Genomic DNA, 14,379 nt, shown 5'->3' on the forward strand with positions numbered 1-14,379 from the left:
AAAACTGCATCATGCGGGAGGAAAATGTCCCAAAAAGCAGAGAGAAATTTCAGGAGGGCCAAGCTCTGTTCTCTCTGGGCTTTACAGCAGAAGTACTCTGCCCCTTTTGTGTCTTGTCTAATGTCTGGTGCACCAATCTGTTCTCGTGTTCAATTCATATATGTTCTTGTCCAGTCTGTATGAATGAATGTTCTATGTTTTATGTTGGATAATAAAGATGGCAAAAATACTTTATCTACAAAGCAGAGAGCTGCCACGTGCTTCAACCAGGAAACAGACACATGGCAGGAGGGTCCCTTCTGGAAAAACTGTTCATTTTAGGAAAAAAGGGCAAGTCTACAGCCTCCTAGTTTCAGGGTAAAAAAGCTGATAAATGGTTCGTGATTGATTAATGTGTTTGACAAATGATAAGTGCCTTTTTATTCTATGATTATAGCTAGAAAAATTAATATTTTCCGATTGGTCTAAATCTCACTGCTTCATTTGGTTCTTTTTTATTGGTAATGTGCTCCGTGTGTTTTCACAATCAGCTCATAAGTTGTTGGTTAAGATTAATAATTGTTACATTGCTACAGATGGTTAGTCTTAAAATTGATAACTCAAGTTTAATGTCTTCCCAATACGTGGCATAAGGCAGGCCAAGAGGCTGGGTCTCTAAAGATATTTCTAGTTTAGATAATAATTAATGTGGTTCCTATCCTAAAAAGTAAAATTTAAGATAAGATTTAAAGCATTAAAGCTTGCATGTATTCATAGGTATTAATTGGCAGCCAAACTTAGTAATATGATAGTAATGGTTCTAATATTGATTTTAAAGATGATAAATTGTTTCAAACTTGAGTTTTGCTTTTCCAAGATTGTAGATATTATCCTAACGTTACAAAAGAAACTTGAAAATTAAGGTTAAAACTGCCAATGTTCCATTGACTGCAGCTTGCAGTTTGATTGCAAATTTAAGATTTTCTACTCACCCATATATTGTTAAGATTATTACAAGAGTAATCATCTTATGAGAGCGCTAATACAGCTCACTTCATACAAAACTGGGACAGAGTTATCTAGCTATGTTTTTCCTTGTGCATAGATTAGACCCTCAAACGATCAGTTTGGCTATAGTTGCTGCCTGGAAGGAAACTGCAGTATGGGCAATTTTTCACAACACTAAAGTTGTGAAGAATGTTTTAACTGTAAGTCATCTTAAAAAAGAGTATCAAAAATTAGAGGCATAGACAGTTGAGTTGTTCCTCTAGAATTGGTCCTCATTCAGGAGAGCCAAGATGCCCAGATTAAAAAAATATTTTACTTTTGAGTCAATGCAGGGTTTAGGGCAGCCCCAGAGTGGCTTGTGGCCTTCTTTTGTTTTGCAAACAGTGCCTGAAAAAGTTTTTCCCTGTGTTCAAGGAAATTTCTTTTTAGCTTTGTTGCAGATCTATTCAGATGTTTAGAATAATGCTTAAATTCAAAGAGTTTTGCTTCTAGTGAACTAGTAATCACTGGAAAATTTTGCCTCTAGGTATGGCTAATGTAGCTTTACATTATGTAAGAAAAATTTTTATTGTTTCTGCTTCTATACAAGAAGCCAAGAGTTTTAATCTTTCAATGTATATTTTTTCCTAAGTGAAAAATGTTTTATTAACTAATACTTCTCAAGGGAAGTTTACCTTAAATCCTTACTCTCACCCAAAAGATTCAGAGACAATATCTTTTTATTACTTAGGGTTTTAGTTTACTACAAAAGGTTTTACAAAAAATAAGAAAGCTTTTATAATTGTTATTAATTATATTCATTGGTAATTAAATATTAGCTGTGCCCAAGACAATTCCTTGGCCAGAAAAAAACATTGTAAAATCATTTTTCTCATCCTCCCTGCCGATCGTTGACCCACATGGGCCCAACTAACTGCTGCGGGGCAGGGCCTTGAAACACACCGTTTCCCAGAGCTATAGTACTGCGAGAGGCTTACAGCGAACTCAAGAGAGGGCCACGTTCACATTTTCCCCGAGCCTCCACATGTCCTGACCAGAGTAGCCATATTTTCAGAGTAGTCATATTTTTCCCACTAAGGCCCGGGGTGCTCCGCCACCCTTGTTTGAGTTTTCTAGCCTGAGAAAAAGGCCAAGGTGGCAGCAGTGATAACAAAAGCGGCTGTGGCAGCAGGGCCAGAATTCATGCATGCTTACATCCCAATTGTTGTGTTTAATAACAACCTCAATATGAGACGTAAGTAAATGTAAATTAGATCACATGCTTAGTCTCTTAAGTTTCCCCCTGTTTCAGCACAAACAATCTAGTTGTGTGCTGTAGATGGTGTTTTAAAATACTGAACAATCAAATCTTAATTTGTATATTAATAGTCAATCCTATATCTCTGAGCTCACCATTGCTTAAGATTGTTTGTCCCTCAGATGTTATTAATTCTCAAATTTGCAATTGCTTATGCATATACAACTCATAGAAAAAGTGCTGTCCTTTTAAGAAGGCGGTTTTTAGACATTTATTAAATTGTCCTAATTGCCTGGACATTTTTAAAACAATGCCAGGAAAAATTTATATCTCAGACAGTCTATAGGTCGTCCATATAAAATCGATTGGATATATAACCTCATTCTTTATATATTCATAACAGTTATGGTTTAACATAATATTTTCGTATTCTTAAAAATTGTGCATGTATAATTCTTTCCTTTTAGTGTTCTCAGTTACTACTTGTTTCCACATAATAGTGTTAATTCTTGAGGACTTTTACTTGATAATTAGTCTAATAAATGTTCTTATTTCTAGTTAATAAATAAATTATGCACATGTGACTCTTAATAACTTTTCAAGCTTTCTAGTTACAACCACTCCTTAAGAAAAATGATTGAAAGTGCAATTAGTCATTGCCCCTTTACAGCCAAGTATTTGAAATGTTTTGTCAACAAGTTATTAATTCAAAAGATTCGATATTGTCAAACTTTAAAGCTTTAACTTCTTAAAAGACAAAAAGGAGAAATTGTATCCCCGTACATACTATTTAGTGCATTCCCATGCACACTATTTAAATCATACCTTTATTTTCAAATTTTAAAATTTAAATGTCAAAGAATTTAATAAATGCTTTATCGTATCTTAAAAGGATCTACTTATTGGCTTATAGATTGATTCTAAACAGCTACTTTGTTAGGGAAGGGAAAAATAGGTTCTCTCCACAAAACGCTGCAAAAGCATATTGGTTAATTTGTGTGATGAGCTGGCAGGTAAGTTAACTCAGTGCCCTGACTTAAATGACTAAGAAACTAAATTAGATTCATGTTTTAGATGCATCCTTGCTTGCCATTTTTCCAGTTTAGACTAGCTTCAAGCCTTTTAACTTTAACTTTATGGCAATAGTACATCAGAGTCTGTATATTCTGACTTAGTGAGATTAGTCATTTAATAGAGTCATAATGATTTTTCTCTTTTCTTCAGTATGACCAGTCATTCTAACTCAATCTTAGACTGATCTAATATTCAGTCCAATATTAGAGATTCCTATATTCTTAATTACCTAGCAAAGTTAATTCAGAGCACATCCCCCACTTCCAGAGAGTCTCTGGCCTTTTTACTATTCTAAAACCAGCCCAGAGACTGTGCTTGTGCCTTGATAATTTGCAACTGAATAAAGTACCTGGACTTCCCCAAAAGAAGATTTGCATTGCTATTTTCTCATTGTCTAGATCTTGTTTTTTTCTAGCAGGTCAATCAACATCCTCCAGCCGGACTGCAGCGGGCGTGCATCCCTGACCCCAAGAACATACAGGTGGCAACTGCTATCTTCATTCCAAGGACATTCCAGCACGTGGCTTTCAGTCTGAGTTGAAATTTAGGTTTACCAAGAGGGCTAGAAAAGCAGATATTTCAAATATTAAAAGAGATTGGTTTTTATTCTGATAGATGGGCTTAGTCCCTTAGCTGGCCTCTGGTTTTCCACCCTTGCTGTTACTGCAAGGTCCCCTTAGTTCCACAGGCTGTGGGAAGAGCAGGGATGAGGAGGATGACTTCCAGCTCCTATTTTAGCCACAAATCGTGGTGTTACTAATGACATAATTCTTGTCTAGGCCTTGCTAAAATCTGAGGTTGACAATTCTCCTTTAGGAGCTGCACAGTACTCAGAACTGTGCATACTGGTTCGTGATCATACGAATACAGTATGGGTACCGCTTGGTGCAGAGAACTACTGCAAGGGGAGGTCCAGCTTGACCATTTCTGGGTTCCCTGTGAGATATACCCAGTTTGGATGGAGGTTGGTATCTATTTCCAGTTACAACCAAAAATATCTTTCTAAGGCTCTGCCTCCCCTCCCCAAAAGATACCAAGAGCCACAGGTATGGGTCGTGACAGCATCACGGGAGGAATTGGGTCAATTTCCACCCAAGCCAAGGTTAAAAGCCCACTCATCTACGGATGAGAAAAATCATTTGATCACCTCAGTTAAGCATAGCCTTATTAAACTTAATTAATGGGGGCGGGGAGAGGTTGGAGACCGTACTGTTGGAAAGGCAAGCTCTTCACAGCCTCCCACCCTAAAAAAAAAAAGCCAATTGGCCTTGTACTATGGAGCTGGTCGTAACCCCCTCCTCCCTGTTCCCCACCTGTTATCCAAGAATGCAGAGGAATATCCACGTACTCTCCTTCAGTGTTATTCATAATAAGGTGCCTTTCAATTCATACAGTCAACCTTCACCAAGGTTCCAATGCCCTGTAGCTGACTACTTTAAATTCAACTAGGAAGTTACCTATTCAGTACTAATTAGCATTATAAAAGTCAGAGCCTACAGCTCAGGGCTAACCTGCTAGTTGCTTACTAGGACAAAAAGGACAGATACAGTTATCCAGATACAGATACAGTTTACCATAAGAAAAGTTAGGAATTCTCACTGAGACAGGTTTCTTCTTTAGGCCCTAAAATTCAGGAAGAACTATAGAACATAAATAAATTTTATGCCTCAGGCTAGCCCTTTCTTTTTTTTATTAACAACAGGGAGGAGATGTAGCCTCCCCTCCCCAGTCTGAAACCTGTTTACATCGGGGTGGAGCTTGCCACTCAATCGTTCTGCCACACCCACTACTGGAACCTGCCGCTTTTCTGTTCCGAAGCCATCAGGTGTTCACCTGCAACCTTACTCCAAGATTATTTGGCAGGAATTGGGCCCCTCCCCCTCCTTCATAATGGACTGTCTGAATAATAAAATTGAACCTTGAGCAGAGCCTTGTCTTGGTTCCGTCTTTATCTTGTGCCGCCTAGCCCCTCTTCTCTTCCAGGTTTCTAAGATGCCTTTCCAGACTAGAACCCAGACATGTAGTCTGCTGGCCAGACACAACAGTCATGCTTCCAGATGACTTCTAATGCAGTGTGATACAAGGCTTTAGGTTGGGTCCTGAGAGGGGCAGGCTGAAGAAGCAGAAGCCAACCAGCTTCCTTTGGACCTGGGTTCTTGTTGTGGAAAATATTAAACAAAAATTACTGCCAAGTTCTCATGCTCCATCCAACTACTCTCTACCCACCAACTCTGCTGCCTCTATGGCTAGCACTATGCAGCCGCCAATCACAGTCTTCCCAACTCCAGTTAGTTGCTTCATTGCAGCCCATACTCTCTCATCCATAATCCACCTGTGAGCAGCAGTCCTACCTTCCAGTAACCCAGTAAAACAGAACTCTAGAAACTTATAATTAACCAGTCAGATTTATATATCAATAAATTCTCAATTCACAAGATGCTCACACAATAATTTCAGAACCAATTGATAATGGTACAAGCTGCCCACCTAGATCAGACACGTTATCTCAAATATTCTACCTCTATGTGATATTCATAACTACTTGTGGCTATTTAAAACCACATGGAATCAGGATCTTCTTCCTGTCTGTCAATCATCTTGCTTCTTTCTCCCTCCCTTGAGTTGTTTTCTGTCCCTGTGACTTTTAGTTCTGCCTTCCTTTTCCCTGTCCAATCACAGGTCTCCTGCTGCACTAATATTTAAGTAGATTGAACAGGGAAAATCCTACCACAGATTCTTCCTCCCTCATGGTTTTCTTTTTCATTGTTTGTATCCTTCTTCCTTCTTTTGGACAAAACTTCAGAAGGCCTGTGATCCCCAGGATTCCCTTCTCTGTTCTCTTCCTTCTGTCTTTCCTTATCATTGAGTTACTTCATTGCCTTCTAGTGCAAGCAGGGTGGCTGAACACTAGTACTTGGCTGTTCTAATAGGAGAGGCTCACCGGTTAACTCAACCAATGAGAACCCAGCAGTTATCTTAGTATCAGGATGTCAATGCTAGCAGGCACCTACTTGTTTATTAATAGCATCTCACTATGTAGCCTAAGCTAGGCTTGAAATTATTATCCTCTTGCCCCATCCCTCTCCCTTCTACCCCCATGGTCCACCACTTGTTCTTAATGTGAAATATTGAGAGATAAAAGAAATAGTGAGAAATGGATGTGAAGAATGGAAGTACTCCAGAAGGTAGTCAGCACTGATCATCATCATCTGCTCTGGCATCCTCCAGATCCTTCCTCTACAGAAATGCTGAACACCACTAGTTTGCTCTGTGCATACCTCTTAGGCAAGTTCAGAAGACAACATAAGGCCAGAGGGTGGCTCAGCCTGAGCACTTGAGTTCTATCCCCATAACCCATGTGCTGGAAAGAAAGAACAATACTCTATAAAGCACTTGAGAGCCAGAGTTTGGAACCTCAGAACACACATAAAAAGCCAGGTGTTGTGGCACACACCCATAATCTCTGTACTGGGGAGATAGAGACAGGGTGATCAGGTTGTTCTCTGTATACACATCCTAAAATAGACACAAATCAATAAGTAGGTGATAACATAACTCTCCCAGAGAGTAGGCAAAAGCAGATAGAACTACCTCCATTATTCTATGCATGTGAGTGTGTGTGTGTGTGTGTGTGTGTGTGTGTGTGTTAGAAATCAGTGTAATCTTCCATTTTTCTCCACCTTATATTTTGAAATGGGTTATTCCCTGAACCTGGAGCTTGCTGTCAACAGGAGACTGGCTGGCTAGAGAATCCTGACGTGTGTGCAGCATCATGGCATGTTATTTCACATGAATACTAGAAAAACTGGTCTCATGCTTATTCTTTATCCACTGAGCTACTTTCCAAGCTTTTAATTTGTCTTTTAACTCTATATCATGTATCATGTGTTTACGAACATCTTACTTTCCATTTAACACTGACAGTATTTTTAGCTGTGTAGGAAGACACCTCATTTTCTTCTAGAATCTCCCAAAGAAACCATCAAGGATCAACAATATATTTTGAAGATAATCTGAAAATCTTTCCTTTCCCTTCAAGGTGTGCTTCAGGTTTATCATTGGCTTGGGTCCTTTGGCTTTGGCACTGCAGTCTCCCCTTTCAGTCTCTCCCTGTGGAGCCTATTGAATCCAGCACGTCCTATTCCCAGTTATGGCTTCTGAGGTCAGAATGAAATGTGGCTTCTCCGAGACCCTGGAGAGTTGTGTGTACCGATTTGTCTTTAGCATGTGGTAAGATGAGTCACTTATCTTTTGGTTCATTAAATCCTGGTTTTGAACAGAGAGATTCAGTTTTGTAGAATAATGAGATGGGGCTGTTTTCATGACTGGGTGATGTGAAGTTGAGACCTGATGGAGCTGGTACACTTAGATCAAATCCCTATCAGGCTGAGGGCAGGGCCATGCTGAAGGGAAAGCCAAGGTCTGTTTAGTTTTGGAATAAGTTTTGGGGACATAGGGAGGAAGGCATTTTTCCTGGAGGCCTTTTTCTATAATGCTACAAGGTCTAAAATTGTAAGGTCTGGAAAGCTGTTTTTCAGGTGCAATCTTCCAGGTTAAGCCCTTCTGTCTTTGGATTTTTACAAGAATGGAGAGAAGAGTTCACACTGAAGCTGTTACTAATGCCTGGCTGTGAATATATTTTTCAATTTTAATAGATAAAAACATGACAAGAATTTACAAATTTGTTAATGGATCCAGAGCAGCTGCCTATCATTTATACTTTTAGAGGCTTTGAAATAGACTCTGTAGAGGCCCCTGACTATGTAGCCCCAAATGAATTTAAACTTATGACCACCCCCCTCCCGTTTCTGTCTCTTAGTGCTGAAATTACAAGTGTGTACTGCCATGTCTGGCTTATGAGGTACTGGCAATTGAATTAGGGACCCTATGCATGACAGGCAAGCTCTCTACCAACAGAGCTACATTTCCAGCCCCAACCTCTGTCTCTATAAAGAATGTTTTATGGGAACAAAATCACACCCCTTGGGGTATGGAGTGGCCATGACTGCTGTAATAACTGGGCTGATTAATTGTCCCTGAGCCCATGACTTAGACAAACTGAAGTACTTGAGATTTGACCCTTTATAGGAAATGATGCTGACACCCTGAACAAGAGATTAGCTGTCTAACACAGACCCACCAGCAACAGATAACTTAACAAAGGTCAATGTCTTAAACTGAAATGCAATTGAACATCTAGAATTTTCTTTGCACCAGCCACATATAAGGTTGTTATTAGCTACACATTGCTAGTAGCTGCCATACTAAAACACAGGTATAGAAATTCTGTAACTGTAGGAAGTCTTCTGAACCCTCAACATTAAACAATAATATATACATCTTATCTGACTGCTCATAAAGCAAACACATCATATGGTTTTTAGTTTGTTTCTTTGGTTACTTTTTTCCCTTTTTTAAAATTTCTATCACCATTTCAATCAAAGAAAGGTGACAAACTGATTGTCTTTGCTCAGTGAAATGGAACTCAGTCTGTGAATAGTTGTCTGTACAGAATTTTCTCCGGGAAATGGTTTTCTTCTCTTATGTGAGTCTTAAGAGCTACTAGCTATTCTAGTGATGGCCGCATATTTCACTGACTCCTTCTAAACTTAAACAAATTATTGTGTCTGTGTGTGCCAGTCTGCATCATGTGGTGTGATCTAGAGCTTAGAGGACCATTTATGGCTGTTAGTCCTCTGTTCTCATCGTGGGTTCCAGGAACTGAACTCAGGTGGTCTTTAGGCTCTTTCCCCTTTACCAAGCCATCTTGTCCTGTTGGGGATTTGATTTATGCTTATATGGGAATTCGTACATCTGCTGCAGGTCTCTGCCAACAATTGGTATTCTGATTGGTCAATAAAGAGCTAGTGGTCAATGGTTGACCTGGGGGAGAGCTGGGCTTTTGAGGATTCCCAGAGAGGAAATGCAGGACAGGGAGAAAGAGAATCACCAGGAAAGGAAGGAAGGAAGGAAGGAAGGAAGGAAGGAAGGAAGGAAGGAAGACAATACAAACCTGAGAGCTGTGGAAGACAGAGAACCAACAGTGTAAGAATCAGGGAAAAGTGTCCCCAAGAGCCATTCCCATTGGGTCTAGGGGAGAAGAGATAAAGTATAGATTTTAGAAAGTAATAACTCAAGATATTAGAGGGGAGAGTGTGTTAGCCACCTGTAGGTTCTGGAGTGGCCCAGCCATTGAATTAGCTTAGGGCATATGAAAATAAGCGGGTATGTGTGTGTCTTTAATTTGTAAATCCAGAGCTCTCTCATGTGGGTGCAGAGGAAGCACACCCACCCACTGGGAGCATAGAGCAGACTTTAAATATTCACTGCCCTGTTCCTCCCAGGTTATTACTCTTGTCTTTTCCTCTTACTTCCTCTGGGAGAACTTCCATCTACATTGTTGAAGCTAGCTATGACAAGTTCAAGTATCCACGTGTAAAAGGAGGTTATGGAGGGGGCAAGGCTCTTCCTGGAAGGCTTGGGCATGGAGGACAAGTTCATTCACTTGAACAAGGCTCTGTGGCAAGACACATCCATCCACCTGTATGGGACACTTAGGGATAGCGCTCAGATCAATGGAAATGACAAGTGCATTTTGGTGGATTCTTGACCCTCCCATCATATTTTTGTTTTATCAGTTCTTAGTGGTTGTTTGTTGTTATTGTTGCTGTGTTGCTTTGAGTTTTGCTCCTCCCACACATACATTAAAAAAGAAAAACAAAAACAAGATTCCTCATCCACAGAGAAACTGTTTCAATTTTCATTCTTTACTTTCTTTCTCCTCTGCATTTCAAAGAACATTAATTCTCACAATAAAAGTGAAATATAATCTTTTATTGTTGTTTCAAAATGACAAATTCCCAGACATACACACTGCATTGAAAACATTACATTTCTCTAGAAAACGAACCATTTCTGATACACCTACCTCCCAAATGGGAGTGATTTAGAATGTGGCTGGAGCAGGACACCGTGCAGGACAATGACTATCTCATGATATCTTCAACACTGAGAAGCACAGACAGAAGCTGAATGTTCTTCAGAGTCAACCACTTGTGTGCAGTTTTTGTCTGTGCTCCTCATGCACCAGAACAACTCTATGTCATGACAACCAGTGTAGCTAACTGACGTGGAAGGCCTCAATCCCAAGAGCCCAAGCTTGGCTGAACAATTGCTGGATTGTTCTAAAACCTGTTGATTCAACAGACGTTGTGCTGAGAAGTTTGCCCCGTAATTAGCAAGCAGCAACTGTCATACCCATCAAATGGCTTTCTATGATGGAGAAAACAAGACAAAGCTGCTCTTCTCCCTCACTGGCAGTGAGGGCAGTTGGGTTTTGAGTAAAACTGACACTTTTGTAAAGAGAATTAAGTGAATTTGGCTTCTTTTTCACACTTGTGCTTTCCAGACTGATATTGAATCTATGAGTCTTGGACCTATCCTTGGAATATAGTTCTGGGTACTGTACTGAGTGTACAGAAAAATTAATGTAACATTCATGGATGAGTCAGAAGACGTGGGACAGGCTCAAATAGCTTCAACAACCTGTTAGAATTCTTTAACAGGTAAACAGTCATTTTTTTCTACACAGTTGAAATCTTTATCCTTACTTTTTTTCTGTTAGGGAGATTTTGAGATGCTGAAAGGTGAATCCTGACTTAGCCAGGGCTATTTACCCTACATGCTCTATATAGCATGCTTATAAAATTTGCAAATGCAAATTTTATATAATCTTTTATTTGCTCTTAGTGAGAAGATATAGACAGAAAGAGACTTTGTGGAATGGTAGGAAGGGCTCCAGATAAGGAAAACATATATAGAATTTGTTTAGCTTTTGAAGGAAACCTCAAGTCTATTTACAGAAAAACTGAGACATGACCTGAGTATCCCAAGTTGAGCATAGGATATGATATGGTGTTAGTGCATGTGTGTGTGTGTGTGTGTGTGCATGAGTGCAAACATGTACTTGCTACATGTGTGTGTGTACTGGAGAAAGTTTTATAAGGAGATTAGTTTGAACATATCAGAACTGTAATGATTGAAAAACAAATCACTGGATCTGAGTGAGATGCAGCTTGCAGCCAACAGCATGCTCATGACTTGTGTGATGCTTTTGGAAGGTGATGTAGTTTTTGCCTTGTTCATGGGACACTCAGAACTGGTACTCTAGCAAGCCATTCCTCGAGGAAGTAAAATCCAAATGGAATGGACATATATAAGGGCCCTGGCTAATGTCCAACTCTTAATCAGCATCAATCACTAAACTGTGAGTGAAGAGTGGAAGAATTCCAGTTCTCAGCTGAGACATCACCCAGAGGGCAGTTTCATCCAGTTGAAGTTGTGGATAGCACTAAGAAGGCAAACAAATCTCATTTAAAAAACTCATTCTAGCAATATTTTCCCACTCACAAAATTTGTGACCCTACAGAAACAGCTTTTTCAAACAGCTAAGTTGTAAGTGTAATTTGTTCCCAAATCTACTAGCAGGAACAAGGGATGATGAAAGTGTCATGTTGGACAGACAGGGGCCGAGGCAACTATAAAGTGTTCCACTCTCATTTTCTTTGGTATTACATGCTATACCACAGCAGCTTTCCCTCTGAACAAACACTGGGGCAAAGTAAGGAGGTCAAGGAAAAGGGCTCAGAAGAACGTCTGTTCTGTAGGAGATAGAGGAAGTTCTTGTGGCCAGCAGCTCCAGGCAGCCATTTCTAGGCAACTCAACATATATGCAATGTCAACAAACCTGTGGGTACTACAACAAAAGTTCCTTTGTGAGAGTCAGAATTTCAGAGATGGGGATTTTGTTTTTGCTAACTCAGATATATATATCAGCTTCCTAGCCAAGACTTTTCAAAAAGAATGTTTTCTATACAGGTGGTGATAATGGCTATCTTCCTGAGTGCCTGGCAAGAGAAGGGAAGGGCACGGATGGGTTAAATCTGGGAGAAGCTGTGCCTAGGTCAGGTCAGATTCACAAGGTTGTAAGAGGGAGAGGCATACCAGCTGAACTCAGTGGGACCCAGTCACGGAAGGTCAGGGGACTAGGCTCCAGAATCTTACATGTATGACATCTTATGACATGTTGAGATACATGAAGAAGATTTAGTACTCACTATACAACTGTGAAGTTTTCTCTGAGGACATAATTTATAAATTAATCTTTAAAAAAGAAAATCAAATTATCTCAACGTGAGTTGAAAAAAGGCTTCTGAAGCTTCATAGACAGTTCTTCTAAACAGACCGAGTGCCTCGGTTCCGCCCTAAGTCTGCAGATAACACAGCATTCCACCAGAATGTGAAGCCGACCACATGAGCTCCAGGAAAGAAGTGGTGCTCCAAAGTAAGTACAGGAGCTTGATTAAAACTCCATGATCTTGCAAATGAGACACAATTAAAATATCATTGTATATGAGACTGATAGTTACAGGTTGGACAAGATAGTCCCCCTATGCTGATACAGAAATTTGATATACTAGTTGATTTGTAAAAGGCATTACAGGGAAATGAGACCTTGAACCTGTATAGGGAGGAGAAAATGATAATGGAGAAATATGGCTGAAATCTAGGGGTCACAGAGGAGCAGAAGCTAACTGTAAAGCTGTAACTGTGGGCAAATGCCTAGCAAAGCATTACAGTTGTGTGAGGGGCTAGAACATCTGTGTGAGCAGGTTCTCAAGATTTAGTCAGCAGAGAAAAAAAAATACCAGACTAAATGCCACTAAACATACATACATGTATAAGTCTTTACGTATGCTTAGAAAAATATTCTCGTGGCTTGTGCCTTTAATCCCAGCACTTGGGAAGCAGAGGCAGGCGAATTTCTGAGTTCAAGGCCAGCCTGGTCTACAAAGTGAGTTCCAGGACAGCCAGGGCTACACAGCTACACAGAGAAACCCTGTCTCAGAAAAAAAAAAGAAAGAGAGAGAGAGAGAGAGAGAGAGAGAGAGAGAGAGAGAGAGAGGAAGGAAGGAAGGAAGGAAGGAAGGAAGGAAGGAAGAAAGAAAGGAAGGAAGGGAAAAAAAAGAAAAAAGAAAAAAATTCTCATAGGAAACCAAATTCCAATAGTGATTTGCTTATTATAAAGGCAAAGCAAAGCAAAACCACATCAACAGATAAACAAACAAACAAATACTATACTGAACAAAGGAGTTAAAGATAGCTTTTTAAAAACGAATCTCATTATGATTCAATTTTGTCACACCAAGTACATATTCCAAGAGAGGCAAAAATTGAGCTAACCTTTTCATAGCATAAGAAAAAAAAAGTAAAAGGCAGGAAAATAAGAACCCTAGGCCAAGTCAATAAAAACAAACTCTCCAGGACTGTATGCCCTATTATACATCTTTAAATAACTCATGGGGTAGGATTGGTGAAAAGATTATTGTAAAAGTATTTTATATTGCTATATTATTTCACTTTAATGAGGCAGCTCCCACAATATGAGAGAGGAGGATGTAGACAGATGCCAAGAGAAGACATGTGTCTTCAGTAAACAAAGATTGTTAGATACAAAAGGAGATTCAAGATTTACCTAGAAAACATAGTCTAACTGGGCCTTCCTGGCCCTCCTCCTCCCCCTCTTCCTCCTCTGCTTTTTACTAAGGGACATTTACTGTAAATCCCTCCTTTCATGGGTAACATTCAACTTTGCTGCCTTGGAATGTAGATGGGGCCTTCTCCCAGTGTGCTTTTTACATGTGTGCAGGGGTTTTAAGGGACATTATGACTTTTTTTTCTTTCCTACAAATGACTGACAATCAGTCCAGCAAAATCGCAGATCTTAGTTTTTAAGGTTCAAAGACTGAAAGGAACCTCATTTCCTGCAACAATTCTCCAGCTGGAGAGAGTTAACTAGAGAAAGCTGACCTGGCCATTTTTGGAGCCAATTAAAAATACAGTCATGGCTATCAGTAAAAGGTGAAACAACAAGATACCAGTCACATTTTACCCCTTTTCTGTCTGTCTGTCTGTCTGTCTGTCTGTCTGTCCCTCTGTCCTCCCTCCCTCCCTCCCTCCCTCCCTCCCTCTCTCCTATCTTTCTTTATTTTTTTTTTTTTTTTTTTTTTTTTTTTTTTTTT

This window comes from Mus caroli, chromosome 18 (genome assembly GCF_900094665.2).
Source record: "Mus caroli chromosome 18, CAROLI_EIJ_v1.1, whole genome shotgun sequence".
In the NCBI taxonomy this organism is placed as follows: domain Eukaryota; kingdom Metazoa; phylum Chordata; class Mammalia; order Rodentia; family Muridae; genus Mus; species Mus caroli.